The 19203-nt window shown below is 45.0% G+C and overlaps 1 long non-coding RNA gene across 1 annotated transcript; it reads left to right on the top strand.

Annotated features, from left to right (window-relative positions):
• The first annotated feature begins 702 nt into the window (after positions 1 to 702).
• On the top strand, positions 703 to 18977 carry LOC129636662 (uncharacterized). The gene is made up of 3 exons (XR_008707067.1): positions 703 to 1398; positions 3322 to 3383; positions 18262 to 18977. It is a non-coding gene; the product is annotated as an uncharacterized LOC129636662 (long non-coding RNA).
• The last annotated feature ends 226 nt before the right edge of the window (positions 18978 to 19203 follow it).

Genomic DNA, 19203 nt, shown 5'->3' with positions numbered 1-19203 from the left:
ATATATAATAGTGTCTATATATTCATCCCAAACTCCTAATTTATCCCTTCCCCCTTTTCCCTTTTGATAACCATAAGCTTACCAAAAACCATAAAATAAAGTGACAGATTTTATTTCGGGGGGCTCCAAAATCACTGCAGATGGTGACTGCAGCCATGAAATTAAAAGACAATTGCTCCTTGGAAGAAAAGCCATGACCAATCTAGACAGCATATTAAAAGGCAGAGATATTACTTTACCAACAAATATCCATCTAGTCAAAGCTATGGTTTTTCCAGTGGTCATGTATGGATGTGAGAGTTGGACTATAAAGAAAGCTGAGCACTAAAGAATTGATGTTTTTGAACCGTGGTGTTAGAGAAGACTCTTGAGAGTCCCTTGGACTGCAAGGAGATCCAACCAGTCGATCCTAAAGGAAATCAGTACTGAATAATCATTGGAAGGACTAATACTGAAGCTGAAGCTCCAGTATTTTGGCCACCTGATGGGAAGAACTGACCCATTGGAAAAGACCCTGATACTAGCAAAGATTGAAGGCAGGAGGAGAAGGGGATGATAGAGGATAAGATGGTTGCATGGCATCACTGACTCGATGGACATGAGTTTGAGCAAGCTCCAGGATTTGTTGATGGACAGGGAAGCCTGCCATGCTGTGGAATATGGGTTTGCAGAGTCAGACATGACTGAGCAACTGAACTGAACCATAAGTTTGTTTTCTATGTCTATGGGTCTATTTCTGTTTTGTAAATAAGTTCATATGTATCTTTTTTTTTTTTTTTTTTTTAGATTTTGCATATAAGCAATGGCATTTGCTATTTGTCTTTGTCTGGCTTACTTCACTTAGTATGATAATCTCTAGTTGCCAGGCTTAATTTCTGAGTTAGTCTCAGCCCACTGAGAGTAGACATTTCTCCTCTGGATCACACGATGGTGGATCATAACAATGGAAGGAAGGCACATCACATTGTTACTTAAGGACAACAACAGCAAGAGGAAACAACTTTCAAACTGCAGCAAGTTTTCCTTTCCACTCCTACAATTATCATGGCCTGTTTAAGCTGTGATGCCCAATTATGCTACACAAGACAGATCACACTACATTAACCAGGATTGTGTTGCCCCTTGATCTTATCAGCTTTGTTTCCTAAACTACAAAAAGATCCAAGATAGCGCTGGTTAGCAGTTTGACTTAGACAATTTCCACAGCCATCCATCACTGTCACCGGTTAGCAGGAGGCGTCAGGCACACAGCGAGGAGGCAGGATGCTGTGTTGACAGGCTCTTCCCAAACCAACCCCTTAACTTCCCATGGATGCTTGCCCTTCCTCACTATTGGAACTTTCTTTTCCTCGGTGAAAAGAAGTCTGTACCAGATAAGACAGAGAGGGAACATATAAGGTAAAACATACATGTTGTTATTGTTTGGTCTCTAAGTCCTGTCTGATTCTTTTGTGACCCCATGAACTTTAGCTTGCCAGGCTCCTCTGTCCATGGAATTTTCCAGGCAAGAATACTAGAGTGGGTAGCCATTCCTTTCTCCAGGGGATCTTCATGACCCAGGGATCGAACTTGTGTCTCCTGCATTGACAGGCAGATTCTTTACCGTTCAGCCACCAGGAAAGCCCATAAAATGTACATTCCTGAGCTAAAAAGCAGGTAGAAAGTTAGATGCCTGAGGGAGAAGAGGCTAATTCGCACATTAGAGCTGACCAACACCATCTTCTGGGTTTGACTTGGATAAACTTTGTGCCCATAATGGGAATTCTCAGGACAAAGATACACATAGTCTAGCAACTGGGATTTAACTTTTTTTTAAAAAATCAACTCTGGGATTATTCCAAATGTGTCCATTTCTGTTTTATAGTCTGGCTCTTTTAAATAGCCTTAGAAGTAAGCTAGGACATTTGGATTCTGACCCCCTGTAAACTGGAGTAGATGGCACCTTTTTGGGCACTTATTCCTGTTAGGTATCACTGCCTTGTCCAGAGATGTGAAACAGAATGAGATGTGAAAACAGAATCTATTACCCTATTTGTGGTCAAAATCTGATAGGATCAAGTAACAGATCTCCCAGTAGAAATATCTACGTGTCATGGAGTAAACTTGATCACTGTAAGAATATAGTTAATGCAGCAGGAAAGGATCTCAAACCAGAATATTAACATTCCTGTTACCTCCTTACAAGTTCAAGGAGTTTGGCCTCTTATCACTTTATAGTGAGTATAGAAAGGAGGAGTGATCTCCTTTAATTTGGAATTATTTAACTGAAATGTGAGGTCCAGCGGCCTTGCTCTCACCCTTCTGGGCTGGCAGACATTGGTATGCAGAATCCACGAGAGAAGGAACAGTACACTATCAGAGGGAGACGTGTTTGATTATTCTTTAAAACCAACTAAGAGAAGTTAATCTCATTGAACTTCTTTTTATTCAACAAAAGAGTTGGATGTTTCCAAGTCTAATGTGACTATAATGTTCATTAAATGGACTTCTTTACACCTTTAAATGGATTAACGGTACATCTTCACAGTTTAATTATTATACATGTCATTCAAAAAAATCACAGATCTAATTCAGGGGATGATAAAGCCCTTTTCTTTTACGACGATGGAAAAGACACAGCAGTAAATGGGTGTGATTTTTATCTGGGCCTTTTTTTTTTTTTAAAGGGCACATGTTGCTCCAAGGAGGTGGGAGGGGAGGCCGTGGTGAATGTACCACGTGTTTCTGCCCTGCTCATTTGTGTTTGGAGATTTAGGAGCTGACCATGCTGTAGCTTGCCCCTTCCGGACTCAACCGTGCCAGGCACCTCAGCCGCTCCTCCCGCCCAAGCCTGCTCAGCTAATGACTTCAGTCTGTCCAAGACAGCTCTTAGGCAGATAAGCGATAAATTATGCTCAGCCCCCTTTCAGTCTCAGGCCTTTGGGGCTTCTCTGAGTTCCTTTACCCAGACCTTTCTTGAAAGACAGAGACGCCTTCTCATCATGCCCCAAGAAATAGCAGTTTGGTTTTTACATGTACATTTGACATCAACTATCTTTGGGTCCGTACTTGCCTCCTTTTTTTGGCTGGGGGAGCATTAAACTTGGCATAGTCTGGCAGCTCATGGGTGTCCTAGGAATGTCACAGGCTGTGCTTGACTCAGGTGGGTAAAGAATGTTCTAGAAGCCATCTGAGAGCTACAAGGACATTTTTCTCCCTAGGGGATGGGAAGTCTAGAAGAGGGGAAACCTGGCACCCTACAGGGAGTGATTTGGGCTTTTCTGGTTTAAGTTGAAGAGAGCACAGATTTATCTTCATTCATTCATTCATTCATTTCAGCAGTATTCACTGGGAAATGATTATCTGTCAAGTCCTGGGCATAGCCTGTGAGATGCAGCGAGAAGGTGAGCAGACACAATTCCTCCTCTCAAGGAGCATTCCATCTAGAGACATTGACATATAATTTTGTAAATCAAAGGAGGCACCAAATTTTCCAGGGAAAAGGGCTTATATTTGGCAATCTGGTTGGAAGGTGACTCCAGAGGTCTTGCTTTGATGTTGTGTTTGCCTAGCAAGTTCACACTATTTTTATTTATATTGTACCTATATGGAGTCGCTTTGTAGTAACAGATGCAGACCTGGGGGAAGAAATGAAGCCCCTAACCCCTCTCTTAGGGTCACCATGAGACATCTTCCTTGGAACCAGTCAACAACCTTTTAAGCTACTGGGAAGGCCAGGGTTGGGATCACAGGTGAGGATGTAAGGTGTGTATTTGGACAGGATGTTCAGGATGTCACTGAAGAAGAGTACACTGTGTCAGGTAACCAAGGGGGAAACACCAGCGTGGCTACTTCCAGTGATTGGCCTGACAATTATTCATCCTCTTGAAGCCTCAGTTCTCACATCTATAAACATGGATGATTATACCCATCTTCTAGTGTCTTTGTGGGGATTTAGAAACAACACATATATAAAGAGTCTAGCTCAGTCCCTGGTGCACAGTAGGTGTTAAGCAAATACTAGTCCATCTGTCCTTCCCTATCAGCTGCCCTCTTCATCACCCTCCTTGTTTTCCCTGCCCCATTATTAATCCTCATAATTCATCATTTAACTCTGAGTCAGGTCTTACTTCATGAACAAACGTAAAGCTCAAAGCCTATTTGTACTGGGATCTTGGCCTTCTGAAAGGAAAATCTGAAGACATTCAAAATCCCAAGGAGCGGTGGAATGATGCCCAGTGGGGCTGACATTTGGTCAGATGGACATGCCTTTGATGTGGACACCCGCAGAGCCACATGATCACAGACTCTCAAAGCCAGAGACCCTCATTTCAGGCTCACTCTGAGCTTGCTACCTCAAACTCCATGCCCAGGGTGTGACTTATAGCCCTGGATTATGCACGAGGCTGGTGTGGCCCAGGCTTAGCATGCACGCTCCCTGAGCCTGGGCTGTCCAGGCTCAAAGCTCAGATGTAACACTTCTGCTCCCATCACTGCCCACCTCCTGGTCTCCTTTGCTTCTGGTGTTCCACAGGACGAACGATGGGTGAAGGTACTCTTAGAAATGCCTGCATTGAGGCAGCAAGCTCTTTCATAAATCATTTAAGATCCATGTTGTACCAATGTCAATTACGAGAATCGATTGCCCCCCTGAAACATGAGGAATTGTGCTACAGAGAGTCAACATGAACTAGGCACTGTAAGCCTCTGCATCCTGTCTTCTGAAGGAGCGTGAGGCAGGTGCCTTGATAAAGCAAACACCAGCCTTTCAGTGTGCACCAGGTACCGTGTCCCCATTTCCAAACTAATAAATACTGAATGAGTAAATAATTTTGTTTTCTCTTTGCACTATAAAGATTCAGTCTTATTTGGCCATGTAACTGCAGAGAATATCATTAAATACTTTTCCAATAGTGCTTTCTCTAAGCCAGAGTCTGCTCTTGGAAAGTGCCTACAGATCAGTCTAGAAAGTCAAGGTGGAAAGAGGTGCAAAACCAGCTCTCAATAAGAGGCCCTTCAAAATCGGGACCATCCTCACTGAGAGAAAAATCAACGGTGGAGAGATAAACTGTTCACTTACTGATTCACTCAGTCACTGGTTTGTCTTATTATAGTACTTTGAAAATGTACCATGGAATAGTAAGTTACAGGAATTAAAATGTTACCCAAACAAATATATTTTGTAAATGATAAAAAGCCAGGGAAAATTTTAATTATAAAAAATCCGATTTGGGGATATTTAATAGAATTCTAATATTTAATTTTTTAAGTATAGAGCATATATATAGCTGTAACTTTTATCGCATAACGGTGAGGTTAGATACATAAATAAAATGCACGTTACATAGGAGATGATAGTAACACCAAAGATTTCTGGCTCATTAGCCAGAAAACAGATTACTACTTCAAAATTTTTCTCTACCGGGGCATTCTGTGACAATCCTATTTCCATCTTAGATTAGGTGAATTTGATCCATAAGATAGGAAGGGTTAAATAGCTGCATTATATTTTATGTTGATTTTGTGCTAGGTTTATCGGGTAACAGACAACATGCTTTGATTTGCACTTACATGGAGACCCGACACCAGCTTCGATGCTTGGGAGGGAAAAGGATTTTTGTTCAGCAAGTTTCTTGTTGGACAATTAACATGTGGAAACGATACCACATGTATGTGAAAATGGTAAGTTCACATTGAGTTCCCAAAGGGTGGAGGCTCATTCTTCTTACAGCATGAGTGTGACAACCCTCCCTGATAGAATACATGGGATCATTGTATTTCCATCTCCAAGTGATTATCAGAAATGAAGCTTTGTGAATTCTTCCCTAAGGGGGCCACCTGTCACCCTTCTGTCTCTGTATATAATGCTATTTTGTTTCTGAAGACCTTGGCCCAAGTTCAGCTCTTCCAAATATTAGGGACCAAGTCCCGACACCCCCTGTCTTGCTGTGATGAACAGATACATTCTCTGCCGGTTATCCACCCTCCATCCAACATGTGATGCCACACGTCCTAAGTGCCTGTGGCAGGTATGTAAAGCGAACAGCAAAGCCAGGTGTCCCACCCTCATTGCCTGCCCGTCAGCAGACTTGACTGCTGAGACATTCGTTGCAGGGGGTGACTCTCCCCACCCCCGTCCCCCTCGCCTCCTCTCACCACTGCCTGCTGCTCTGGGTCCATGGCGGCTGCATCGGGCTGCTGCAGACACCCAGGGCCGGCAGCGGCTCCACGTGGCCGATGGTCAGGTGAACTGGGCTTCCGGCACTTTGCTTAGGGACTCAATCCAAACACCAGCTCTATGTCTCTTCAACTGACAGACCAGTGGCGCGTGCTCAAGGCTTTTCCTCTGAGGCTGAACAGAGAATGCAGCTTGACTCTGAGACTCACAGGCTCTTTGGGGTACAGCTGCCTTGTAGATCTCTGGTGGATGATTCAAGATTTTTCTCTCTCAGGGGCATTCCGTGATGGCCCTATTTTTTGATCTGTGAGACAAGGAGCCTTAAATGGCACCATATTTTATGTTAATTTTGTCCTAGGCTTATCAGGAAATGGACAACATGCTTTGAGTTGTGATTATGCAGAGACCCGACACCAGTTTTGGATGCTTGGGAGGGAAAAGGATTTTTGTTCAATTCTGTTCAGCTCAGTTCAGTCGCTCAGTCGTGTCCAACTCTTTGCGACCCCATGAGTAGCAGCACACCAGGCCTCCCTGTCCATCACCAGCTCCTGGAGTTCACCCAAACTCATGTCCATCGAGTCGGTGATCCCCTCCAGCCATCTCATCCTCTGTCATCACCTTCTCCTCCTGCCCCCAATCCCTCCCAGCATCAGGGTCTTTTCCAATGAGTCAACTCTTCGCATAAGGTGGCCAAAGTATTGGAGTTTCAGCTTCAGCATCAGTCCTTCCAATGAACACCCAGGGCTGATCTCCTTTAGGATGGAGTGATTGGACCTCCTTGCAGTCCAAGGGAATCTCAAGAGTCTTCTTTAGGAAGTTACTTATGGTCAATTAACGTGTGGAGACTACCCAGGTAGTATGTGAAAGTGCTGAGCTCACGTTGCATTTCCAAAGGTGAAAGCGTACCTCTTGCCTTTTTCCTGAGGCCAGAAGTCTGTGTTGCTGGGTTCAGTGATAGCTTTAAATAGTAGACTTTCCCCAAGATTGGGGGTGATGTGGGGACCTCCAAGAGATACAGCCTGGCACCGTGTCCTTATCAGGGATCTCCTCTCCTAGGCAGAGATGTGTGGGTAGATGATCTCCAGGATAGATGATCTCCAGGACATCATCTAATAGTACTTTCACAGATTGTGCTTTGTGCTGACTTCTCTGAAACAAGGAGGGGAAATCCTTGCCAAGTCTCTTCCATTTGATGATGTTTTTTCACTGGAGTGGAAAGTGCTTTTCAGGGTTTGGGAGTGAGATGGGGAAACGATATTTGAGTGCAAGTCCACACAATCACAAGAGCCTGGGCGAATTTCCTTACCTCGGGATTCACAGTATTATAGGTCCATGTGGATCATGGCTGTAACATTACTCAGAACTATAATTTCACGCTAATTAGGACTTGTCACAACCCACTTCCTGAAAGGTTCAGGTTGGTGCTAGTGAGGCAGATTTTAATCAGTAACCAAAAGCATTTATTCCTAACATACGAAAACCCCTTAGGACTTTGTTATGTCACCTAAAGATGTCCTTGCTCCAAGCTGGGCCCAGTGAGAGTGAGTGCCAAACTGACGTCTTAGCTTGTTTTACTCTCAAATTCTCTTGCAAAAGTGATGGTTCTTTAGCAACATCGCCCAGCCTCCTTCCCTTCCTCCAGCTGGACAGACTCCATCACATCAGTGCCGGAGTGGCTAAACTGAGCACGGCCATCCTCATGTGCTTCTGTCCACTGCCCCCAAATTGACACCTGTTGAAATAATTTTGGAACCACATTTGTAACTAATCGCCACCAAGATGTCAACTCAATTATTCTGACAATAGGGCAACCCAGGAGACTCCACTTCTGCCCGGGCTGAGGCTCCCAGCCAAGTTCAGGCTTGTTGTCTATTATCTGACAAGCCCAGGACAAAATTAACACTAAATATAAGGTAATTTAATTAACTTCTCCCATCCCAGCAGGCAGGTCCCAGCACCCTAAGCGCCCCAGGCCTTCTAGGCAGCAGAGGAGTGTTGCACTCCCAGAGGAAACAGTTGGGTTGTGCATTTATTGTTTTAAGTGGGTGATTTGCAACCAAGGATTTCTATGAAACTCCGTTGAGCAGGAAGGCAAAAATTTAGTTTTTTCTTATTCTTCAAGACATGGTAATAAATTGTATGCAAATCATTTATAGGAAAACACACCTTAAGAGTCAGGATTCTTCAGGGAATAGATGTTTGCTTCCTGGAGAGGAGAGGGGAGAGAGAAGAGTGAGAAGGAGAGAGAGAGAGCACAGTAGACCCTGGTTTAAAAAGAACAACAATAATAAGACAGTCTGAGAGGGTTAAAAAAAAAACAAAGAAGCTATAATAAATACAAGAAAAAATACACTTTGTGAAATTGTTTTATTATGAAGACCTTCCATGAGCTGGTATTTTTAAGGGGCATAAGGTCACTTTTATTTCCAAATTTCAACAAAGTTGGGGTAAGCTTTGTGACTCAGTGGTAAGGAATCCACCTGTCAATGCAGGAGACACAAGTTCGATGCCCAGGTCAGGAAGAACCCCTGGAGTAGGAAATGGCAACCCACTCCAGTATTCTTGCCTGGGAAATCTCATGGACAGAGGAGCCTGGCGGGCTACAGTCAACAGGGTCACAGAAGAGTCAGACACGGCTTAGAGACTAAACAACAACAAAGCTGACCCTTGACTCATCCCCAGGGAAGTGAACATCAAGCTATCTAATTATTCCTCCCACTTTCCTGCTCTCCAATATTAAGCCAACACAAAGGACAAAAGTAACAGGTTAGGAGGTTTATGAGTGAACATTACAACCTTTCAGTCTGTAAGGATGAAGTGGACAGTTGGAAACGCAGGGTGAGAAAAACTAGGTAGCTTATCATGGCTGTGAATGTTAGCAAGCTGAGCCCTTCCTTTGCTTGTAGCTCATCACTGGAGGTCATGGGAGAATGTGGGCTTTTCACCTCTGTCCGTGGAGTGGGAGAGATTGCCGAGAGCCAGGTCCATGTTCCCACCTGGGTCTCCTAGTGACAAGCGACAGCCACGCTGAAGGCTGGCTGGGCTCGGTGTGTGTGGCTGTGGGACATGGCTTTTCTCTACATGAAGCCAATTAGATTAGGCATCAGAACAATAAGGAGGCTGCAGCACATTTCCACGTGCAGATGAAATCAGGTACCTGGGTGAGGAGAGACCAGGTCCATCAAAGCCTGCAGACCTCATTAAAAGGCAGATCAACAGGATGGACTAAAATCATTAAATATGTTAATTTGCAGCCAGGAAATGAAAATCTGGGGAGAAGCCAGTGGTTGACAGGTGCCCCAGCCTTGGGTTTTCATCTTGGCTCCCTGGGTTCTCTCCATGGGTGAACTTAGGCAACCCCAGGTTCTCAGGCTGCCAGTGACCTTGTCTCTTTTGTGAGGGAGTTGGTGTGCATCACCTACATTTCACCCTCTTTCCATTTAGTTGATAACTTGGGACTCCAGACACTATAAGCAAGTGCTTCTAAGCCAAGGTGGCACGTTAGAATAACCAGGGACCTTTTAAGTATCCCAGTGCCTGGACCCATCCCAGACCTATTCCACTGGCAGGACTCAGGAATCAGTATTTTTCAAAGCTCTCTAGGTGATTATGTGGTCAAGACTGACGACCAGCAAACTCTCATTCTTTCTAGTAAATAGGAACGAGAGACACTTAAATTCCTCTTCCCTGCCACCCCATCTCACATCCTTGAGAAAAGCTGGTATTTTCTTGGTGGGAGGAGATCAAACAAGTTGCTCCAGCTTGAATTCTTTTTCTGGGCAAATAGCTTTGAATCAGTGACGGATCACCAGTGTAGATAACAGCAAATGGCTGGTCAGCTTGCTGATGGATAGAGCTGGAGAAGCCCGAAGGGGCCATCCCATGCCAGTGTGGAATGTATGGGCCCCTTGGAAGACTTGGAGCCCATCTTTGATTCATATTCTGGAGTGCCCGGCCTCTAGTGAAGCACAGGCATCTCTTACCACGATCCCTTGACAGCCCTCCAGCAGGGAGAGAAAACTGAGACCCATGAAAAAGTCAGTATGAAAACCAATTAATTACTCTTTTAGGCAAACTGCACTGCACTGTGTGGACTGCTGTCCTCCCCCAAACTCATGTCCTCCCCAGAACCTCAAAGTGTGACCCTATTCAGAACAGAGTCATTGTAGAGGTGGTTAAGAAGGTCATACTGGAGTAGGGTGGCCCATAATCCACCGTGACCCATGAAGACAGGAAGCAGGGAGACACGCATGTGTCTCTGTGTGTCTATGTCCTGTGTCTACACAGGACCCTACGTGTATTAGTTTGCTTGGGCTGCCATACCAAATCTCGTAACAGAAACTGGTTTTCTCACAATCCTGGAAGCTAGATGCCCAAGACAAAGGGGTCAGTAGATCTGGTTTCTCCTGAGGCCTCTCTTCCGGGCTTGTGGCTGGCTGTCTTCTTGCTGTGTCCTCACGTGGTCATCCATTGACCGGTTGTTGTTGTTCAGTCGCTGAGTCGTGTCCAACTCTTGCGAGCCCATGGACTGTAGCCTGCCAGGCCCCCCTGTCCATGGGGTTTCCCAGGCAAGAATACTGGTGTAGGTTGCCATTTCTTTCTCCAGGGGATCTTTCTGACCCAGGGATCAAACCTGAGTCTCCTGCATTGGCAAGCAGATTCTTTACCACTGAGCCACCTGGAAAGTCCCCACTGACCTGTTACCTGTGTCCTAATCTCTTCTTCATACAGGGACACCCATCATATTGGATTAAGGTCCACCCTAATGATCCCATTTTAACCCAGTTACTTCTTGCAGGCTGTAACTCTGAATACAATCTCATTCTGAGCTACTGAGGTTAGGGTTTCAATGCATGAATTGGGGTGAGGGGAACACAGTTCTGTCCATAACACCAAGGGAAGAGGGAGGCCAAGACTAGAGCCACACATCTACAAGCCCAGAAAGTCTAAGGATTGCTGGAAGAGGCACAGAGTGTCCTCCCTGGAGCCTTGAGAGGCTCTGCTGACACCTTGATTTCAGACTTCCAGCTTCCAGAGCTGCGAGAGAAGTTTCTGCAGCCCCCTGGTTTCTGGTAGTTTGTTACAACAGCCCCAGGAAACTAATACGGCTTGCCTTCTGCTTATTCCCCTGAGCATCTACTATGCGACTTAAAGGTTGCGCTGATTTTCCAGCCAAGCTTGCGTTGTCCCCTTCAGGCAGCAAGAGAACCTCAGGAGCGGATTTCTCACCTATTGCTATGGCAGCCGTCACTGCCCGTCTCTATACACCTTTCCACAGGGCACCCTGGGGAAGGCCAGGCCAGGCTGCGAGGAGCAGGGCTAGTGGGGCTTATGGTGAGGAAGGATGTCTCCTACCACAGCTCACTTTTTCTGGGGAGTGATCTTCAGAACTCAGTTGTCATTTACTTGCTCAGTCATGTCTGACTCTTTTGCGACCCCATGGACTATAGCCCGCCAGGCTCCTCTGTCCATGGAATTCTCCAGGCAAGAATACTGGAGTGGGTTGCCATTTCCTTCTCCAGGGTATCTTCCCAACCCAGGGATTAAACCCACGGCTTCTGCATTGTAGGCAGATTCTTTAACCACTTAGCCACCAGGGAAGCCCTCTGAATGCAGTGCGGGTTGCAGATCATCCATCAGAAGTTCTGTGTGGGATCGGCCCTCGTCTTGGGACTGAGGGTGATTTTAACAGGGATCTGTTGCCTGGGTATTGCCCTCAGCATCCTGCCTAACCTAAGCTTCTTTGCGAGCAGCGATGACTGTGACCCAGGCCCTTGTGTGGACAGAGCGCTGAGGCCCGGAGGCAATGGGCCCACACCACTGGCGTCCTTGTTGTGGTCATGGATCAGTGTGGACCTGCGTGGTTCAGCAAATTCATTTACAAAAGGGGATTGCTGGGCTCCTGAATGTTGATTCTCCAATACTTTGATGCAAAGAATTGACTCATTGGAAAAGACCCTGATACTGGGAAAAATTGAGGGCAGGAGGAGAAGAGGTCAACAGAGGATGACATGGTTGGATGGCATCATCGACTCAATGGACATGAGTTTGAGCAAACTCCGGGAGATAATGAAGGACAGGGAAGCCTGGCGTGCTGCAGTCTATGGGGTCGCAGAGTCAGAACTGAACAACAGAGTCAGAACTAAGTAACTGAACAACAACACTCCCACCCCCACCCCCCACCTCCTTCCCAGGGTCTAGCTGGATGGCTTTTGGACCACACGGGCGGGTTTCTAATTCTGGAAGAGCCAGAAAAGGGGAACAGGCCACAAAAATCACACAAGGAAAATGTGTAGGAAGAAGCTCCAGCTACAAAGGACAGGGCATCACAGGAACCCCTACATTCCCAGATAGAGGAGCTCCCCTGGGGACCATTGAGGAGGCTGCGACTGTGTTCGCCATGGCAGAAACCTGTTGAATGCATGATGACTAGGTTTCAACAGGGAAGCAAAGATGCAGGAAAGCCACTCCCATGAGGTGTTTTGCCCACAGGAAGTCCACAGCCTGGGTTCTGCTCTGGCTGGATCCAGGCTTCGGAGCTGCCACTTCCCCTCTGGGTCTCAGTCACAGGAGGGACTCAGGATGCGTGGCCTCCAACCTGCCCTGACTTGGCCCCCTATCTTTGCAATCGGTGAAAATAGCAGGAGCAGGCACGATTTATTTTGTTTGTTTGCTTATTTGCTTGCTTTTGGCTCCCAACCTTGCAAATGAGCCCTGGTGTGTAAATCAGGCCCTTGAAGCCTCTTTGAAAGGCAGGAGGGCCTGAGAGGGGGAGACCAGGCAGTGCTCAGCATCCATCCTTCTGGATGTCTGCAAATAACGAGCACAGAGAAGGCTGTGCCGAGCCCAGGGCTTGTCTGAAATGGTGCTTCCAGGGCAACTGGGCTTAACAGTGATTTTGAAATGCAGGAGGAAGGGAGAGAAGGGGCCAGGGAGAGGAAGGGGCCCCAAAGTGGAGAGCTGCCCCAATTAGATCGGCGAACAGAAGGCAGCCTTTCTCCCTGGCAGGAAGCACCCCAGCACGCGATGAGTGACAAGAAGCCTCTGCGAGGTGCCCACTTTTTCAAAGGGAAATGTAATTTGTAAACAATCAACATCTTAACAAGCTATAAACAACCACTCCTGACTTCTAGCAGATTTACTGATGCTTGAGTGACTAAAATTCACAATGTTTTCCCAAACCAACTCCGTTAATTTGTGGCCTGGTATTCATTAGGGACCGCCTCCAGCTCTGCTTCCAACCTAATGATGCAGGGCTGGGTCTGAGCCCTTTTCCATCAGGGGTGCAGGCCCGGGCAGTTCAATCTTGTCTTCTTCTCTTTTTCACCACGGCTGGCCTTGGACCTCATAGGATATTATGTGTGTGCTTTGTTTTAAAATTCTGCATTTTAAAAATCACCCATCATTTATCACTCATCTCAGATGAGCAATTGTGGGCCCATGGCGGCAGGATGCTTTTTCCTCCAGGCTCCTCCTCTCTCCCCACCCCACCCCCAACCAGCCCCCACCTCCTACCCCCCCCACCCCGGGGAAATCAAGAAAAACAAGATTCTACTTGTCCAGCCCCTCAGAGGCTCCCCGGAATTGTTGGAATCGTCACAATAAGTGGTAGTAATAGAACCATATACAGGACCGTAAATACAAACTGCTCTGTGGAGTGGCAAAAAATAATGAAGTAATTAGGTGAACTATTATCAGCACCTGCGACTGATTGGTGCGAGCACGTCTCTAGCTTTATTATATTATTTTTTGTCGGGAACAATAAGCAGATTCGGAAGTTGCAGAACGTTAGCCCCTGCCCCCAACTTCCCTCTCCTGAGGCCCCCATCACCCCAAGGTGCATGGTCTGGGGGGGGGAGGGGAGCTGTCTGCTCAGCTGGTGGAAACCCACAGCAGGTAAATGTGAGTCCTGCTTCCCAACCCATTAGGGTTAATACCCCTTTAATTAGCAACTGATGGGCCACCTAAGAGGTGCTATTTCAAGCGCTACATCTAGGCTAAACTTGTGTCCCACAGACAGACCCAAACCAAGGGACCATCAAGGGAAGGGAGACTTCAACGCTGCTCACTGCTGGTTCTAAGTGGAAACGACCATTTGAATGCTCAGCCTGCAATCTTGTACCTGGCATACCGCCCTTTCTCTGTGTTGGAATTTCTGCACGGAAGTGCCCAATTGCCAGTAATAGTAATTACTTGATGATGATAGTAAAAGTTAACAGTTGTAGTATTACTATGCCCCTGGTCCTGTTTTAAGCATTGTATATATATGTTTACTCATTTACTCTTCACAATGACCCAGGGAGATATATACTGTTATCATTCCCACTTTACAGATGGAGAAACCAAGGCACAGAGAAGTAAAATGACTCACTCAAGGTCCCAGAGCCAGGATTCCAAGCCAGGGAGTTTGGTGGCAAAGTACACACTCTTAATCCTCTGGCCACTTCCCCTTTTCAGTGGTTTCCGTATAGGACTATGGACCAAGGGATACCCACAGTGTGTCTCGTAGAGGCTGGGCAAGAAGGGGGATAAAGAATGTGAAAAGAGTCATGCTAAGGACCAAGGTAAGACAATAGTTCCTCAGACTTGCCAATAGACAGGAGAATCCAGTACCTTTCCTTAGCTGGTGAAAGTAGATTCCCAGGTACAACCATCACACATACTAAAGCACACGCCAGAATTCTAATCCTCATCTAGAGAGACATGCCATGTTGACACAGGACATCCTTTCACTAAGAGCCACAGATGTGCTTAGGCTCCTCTTGGGTTTCCTGTCACCCAGAACCTCTAGGAGTCCACAAAATTTGACTGACTACTTACCTTAAGGATTTTATTTTTAAACCAATTGAGTTTGTTGAATTGCTGGCCAAGTGATTCTGCTTTGCAAGTTTCGGTTGCAAAGGGGAGACAGAGTCATTTGCCATTTCTGGGAGAAGGAGGCTGAGCAGAGAGTGGATCTTGCTGGATGACCACAGTTATCCAAATTAGCCAACCTCTTTGGGCCTCAACTTTCTTATCTGTAAAATGGGAATAATAACCCACCTGCCTCATAGGTTGACTGTGATGATTCCATGAGTTAATAAATGTTAAGCACTAATTACTATTTCTATGTATAAAGGTGGGTTGTCCATGAAGCCAATGAAACTTAAACTTTAGGTCTTAGGGTTTCATTTTTGCATGTCACCTCCCCCAAAGCACTATATTTCATATTTATCATTTTGATCTTTTTTTTTTTTTGGTGGTGCCAGCTGGCTTGCAGGGTCTCAGTTCCACAACCAGGGATTGAACCCAAGTCCCCTGCATTGAAGTACAGAGTCTTAACCACTGGACCACTAGGGAATTCCCTTCTTTTTCTTAAAGAAGGTCTCAGTTTGTATAAGCTTCAAGCCCTTCAACACCTAGATCCACCCCTGGATTAATCTGGAAAAGGAAGCAGTGGGTTTGGAAAATGGCTGTAGTCTTGCCTAATGCAAAAATGCAAGCTTCCAGGTCTAAGACATCAACACACGTGTGAAGGACCCTCCTTTGTGGAGAGGGGCACAATTGTCTAAGCAGACAAGGAGCTGTAGAAGATAGCGTATGTGAGGCTCATGAGAGAGGGCCCAACTCGTCCCAGTTTCCCTGGGATGGCACCAGTTTTAAAATCTAAAGCATTAAGCCTCAGAAACCCACTCGGTTCTGGGCAAACCGGGAGGATGGGTCACCCTCCTTGTTGAGGACAGACGCATATTACTGTTGGTCACCGCGGAGCTCCCAAGTAGCTGAGTGTCTGGCGTCAGGTAGGGGTCTGGTAACTCTCCGTTGAGTGAGTGGTGTGTAAACCAACCACAGTGCCCCGTGGGCTGGAGGAGGGAGCTGCATGGGCAGCTGGGGGCGGGGGAGCAGGTAGATTGCCTGGAAATCCAGGGTGCAAATCAAGCCTGCGATGGTGAAGTTGGATCAGAGAGCTTGGATCAGAAGTTGGATCATTATTGGAGGGAGGAACGTGGAATATGATGAGGGCAACCGCCCACACGCAGGTAGGCTCCCAGATCCAGGATAGTTTCTGTTTACTTCTAGCTACCTGATAACAAACAGCATGGCTTCCACTGAGAACCTGCACATTGTCGTTTTCTCAGCTCGGAAACTACGCCTGTGTCCAGGCTTAATCCAAGCTGGATCTGGCTGGTGGCGGGGTGGGGTGGGCAACGGTGCCGCAGGCGGGTCTGCAGCGGGCTATGGGCACACAGGCGAGCTGCTCAGGCCCCGGATCCACATGCTGTGTAGACTCCAATTACCCAAGGACTAAGAGATCAAACGGCCCAACTGTGCTCCACAATAAAAGAGGAGCTCTTAATTTTACTCTGCCCTGCACCCTCCAGCCAGACCGTGCAAAACAATGCTCCTCATTGATGTCCTCCTGAGCCCCAAGCCTTCCTGAAATTGTCTCCACTTATCCCAGCAACATCTCTATAAAGTGGCCAGGGGAGAAAGTCAGAGATTTTAAAGAATCGCCCGGAATATTACGGCTACCATAGATGGCTTGAACCCCATGCTCCTACTTTGCTAAGGACAGAGAATTGTAAAATTATCATTGATTTACATTTTCAGGTATACTTGAAAGATATAACGTTGGAAGGTGAGGGAAATTATTTGTACTGGCCCTTAGCTGAGCTATAGCATAGATGCAAAGGGCCTGAAAGAAAACAGAAAATCCATTGAAAGGCCAAGGACCAGAGACTGAAATTTTGCAAAGTCTACTTTTTTCTTCTCATAGTACAAGCATAGGACATCATAGTTGGGATTTCTAGTGGGGGTGTGGCATGGCCAAAAATGAGTCTGCTTTTTTTCCCAATGATAATGTCAATTAATAGGTAAATATTCTGGAAAATACAATCACTTTGAACATATAAAATTAAGGAAAGTTAAAAGATTTGTGGACATTTAAATATGTAGGCAACGATGGAGTTCTAAGCCCACAAATCTAATTTGCTTTTCCATATACCAGTATTAAAAAAAATATTTTTCACTATCAGGACAACAGATATAGAAGAATACTGTATTAAAGTGATCAAAGAAATTTCAGGATTTTTTTGATAGGTGACGTCACCTGGATAATAATCAGGTTCTTCATGTTGCTACTTATTTATAGGCTTCTCTATCAATGAATGATACAGATACCTTAAATGGATCCATGGTTCCCCTTGATATAGAAATTGAAAAATAAATGTTTGAGATGTAGTTGAAGCTCTATCACAACTCAGGGATCGGGATTATAGCTCAAAAGGCAAAAGCAAGTATCTTTTAGGTTGAGCATTCTTCACTTTCAGCATATATTTACAATAAAAATTGACCTTAAGACAAAATGGTCTTGCCGGCTTTTCTATTTGGAACTAATAGACTAAATTGTTTCTCATTTGATGGTCTTAAAAAGTTGTTAATATGACTTTGAAAGCAGCATTTTTCAAGCACTGTAAACACGCTAGTGTAGAAAACTAGAGAGAAGCAAAACTGTCTGATGTGTGAGATTCCTAAACAACTTGTCTTCATCTTAGTTATTTACTGTTAAATACTGAGTGCCCTTCCCACCATGCCACTGTACCCACACTTTGCTTATTTAGTGATTTTTGTGAAATTTACACCTAACTGACTTATTATCCCATTTCAAATTGCCTTTAAGTTATTTAGAGCTGAAACAATGCAAGAAGAACTCAGAGTGTTCACTCTATTTTGAATTGCTTGCCACTGCAAGAAGAAACCTGGAGATAATTTCTGCTATTAATTTTGGATCTACTCATTCTTTGTACTACAATAGCCTTCCACTAGAAAGTTAAAAATCAGGCTCTTGATAATTGTAAAATGGATATTTTGATCAATTACAAAAATGTCACGATCGCGCATATGTATAAGAATTAAGACGTCTTATGAATTAGCACCAGACAATGGCTAAAATGAGCCACCTGCCACAGAACTTCCCCTGAGCAAATTCAACAGTGCTAAGCAGGTCCTCCGGGTTGTAGAAGTCGTGGCCAGATTATGGATTTCTGCACACAGTGATGGTTTCTGTGGGAAGAATATAGCAGGGAACGTCACGTTACTTACCTTGTTTTATACAACTGTTGCAGGCAAAGCTTTCTCCGATGACTTCCCGGATCCAGTTGCTCCGGATCCAGAAAGAAAAGAGTTCCCCCGAATAGTTACTTCCTAGGTGTTCCTTAGGACAGAGATTTTGGAAGATAATTTGGCATACTGTCCTCAGTGGTCCCTCTCAGTTTAAAGCCTTAAAGATGGACAAATGTACCTTGGTTTCCTGGCAGGCGCTGAAATTCCGAAGCAGACCAGCTGGCTCCAAAAATCTTTCCCTGGAAATGAGCACACTTTCTCATAGAGCCACTAGATGGCGTGTGACAACCATTTGTGTCTGCCCACACAGGCTTCCCATCTGTCAATAACTTAACCAAATGTGCTCTAAAACAGTTCCTGCAAGACAACTTTGCTAATAGATGATCATCATTTCAATCTTTATATGGAAATTTAAATGTTTCTGATTTATGTTTTGGAAGTAGAGAATATCTTCACTGGAAGAGATACATCAGAAAGTGTACTTGCTATGTACTAACATTAATAAATACTGGCTCTTAAAGCTGAATTAAGATACAAATATTAAATGTCAAAATGTGGCCTGCCCATTTATCTACTCAGGCTTCAACAAACTTTTGTTAAGTGAAAATTGTGTGGTAGATGTTAGTTGTGCTTCTAAAATGTTGAAAGAACGTTTTTATTACCAGAAATTAATCAAATATTTGAAAATAAAGATGTCAATTCCATGTTTTACACTGAAGTCACCAATGTAATGTTAAAATGAAGCAAGTGCTGGAATTTCAGCAACTTCATATCTGAGGTAGAAAAAATCTGAAATTCAGGGGCAAAAGAAATTAAGTAAAGCACTTGGTAAATTCTCTTCCCCTCACAGCAAAATATGATTCCCCAAATCCCCACCTTATAAATGTAATCTCCTATAAAGAAAGTAAGCTAATAAAATATACCACTTCTATAGTAGGGTCAGT

Source organism: Bubalus kerabau, chromosome 22 (assembly GCF_029407905.1).
Source record: "Bubalus kerabau isolate K-KA32 ecotype Philippines breed swamp buffalo chromosome 22, PCC_UOA_SB_1v2, whole genome shotgun sequence".
In the NCBI taxonomy this organism is placed as follows: domain Eukaryota; kingdom Metazoa; phylum Chordata; class Mammalia; order Artiodactyla; family Bovidae; genus Bubalus; species Bubalus kerabau.
This window is presented reverse-complemented; position numbering and strand designations above follow the sequence as displayed.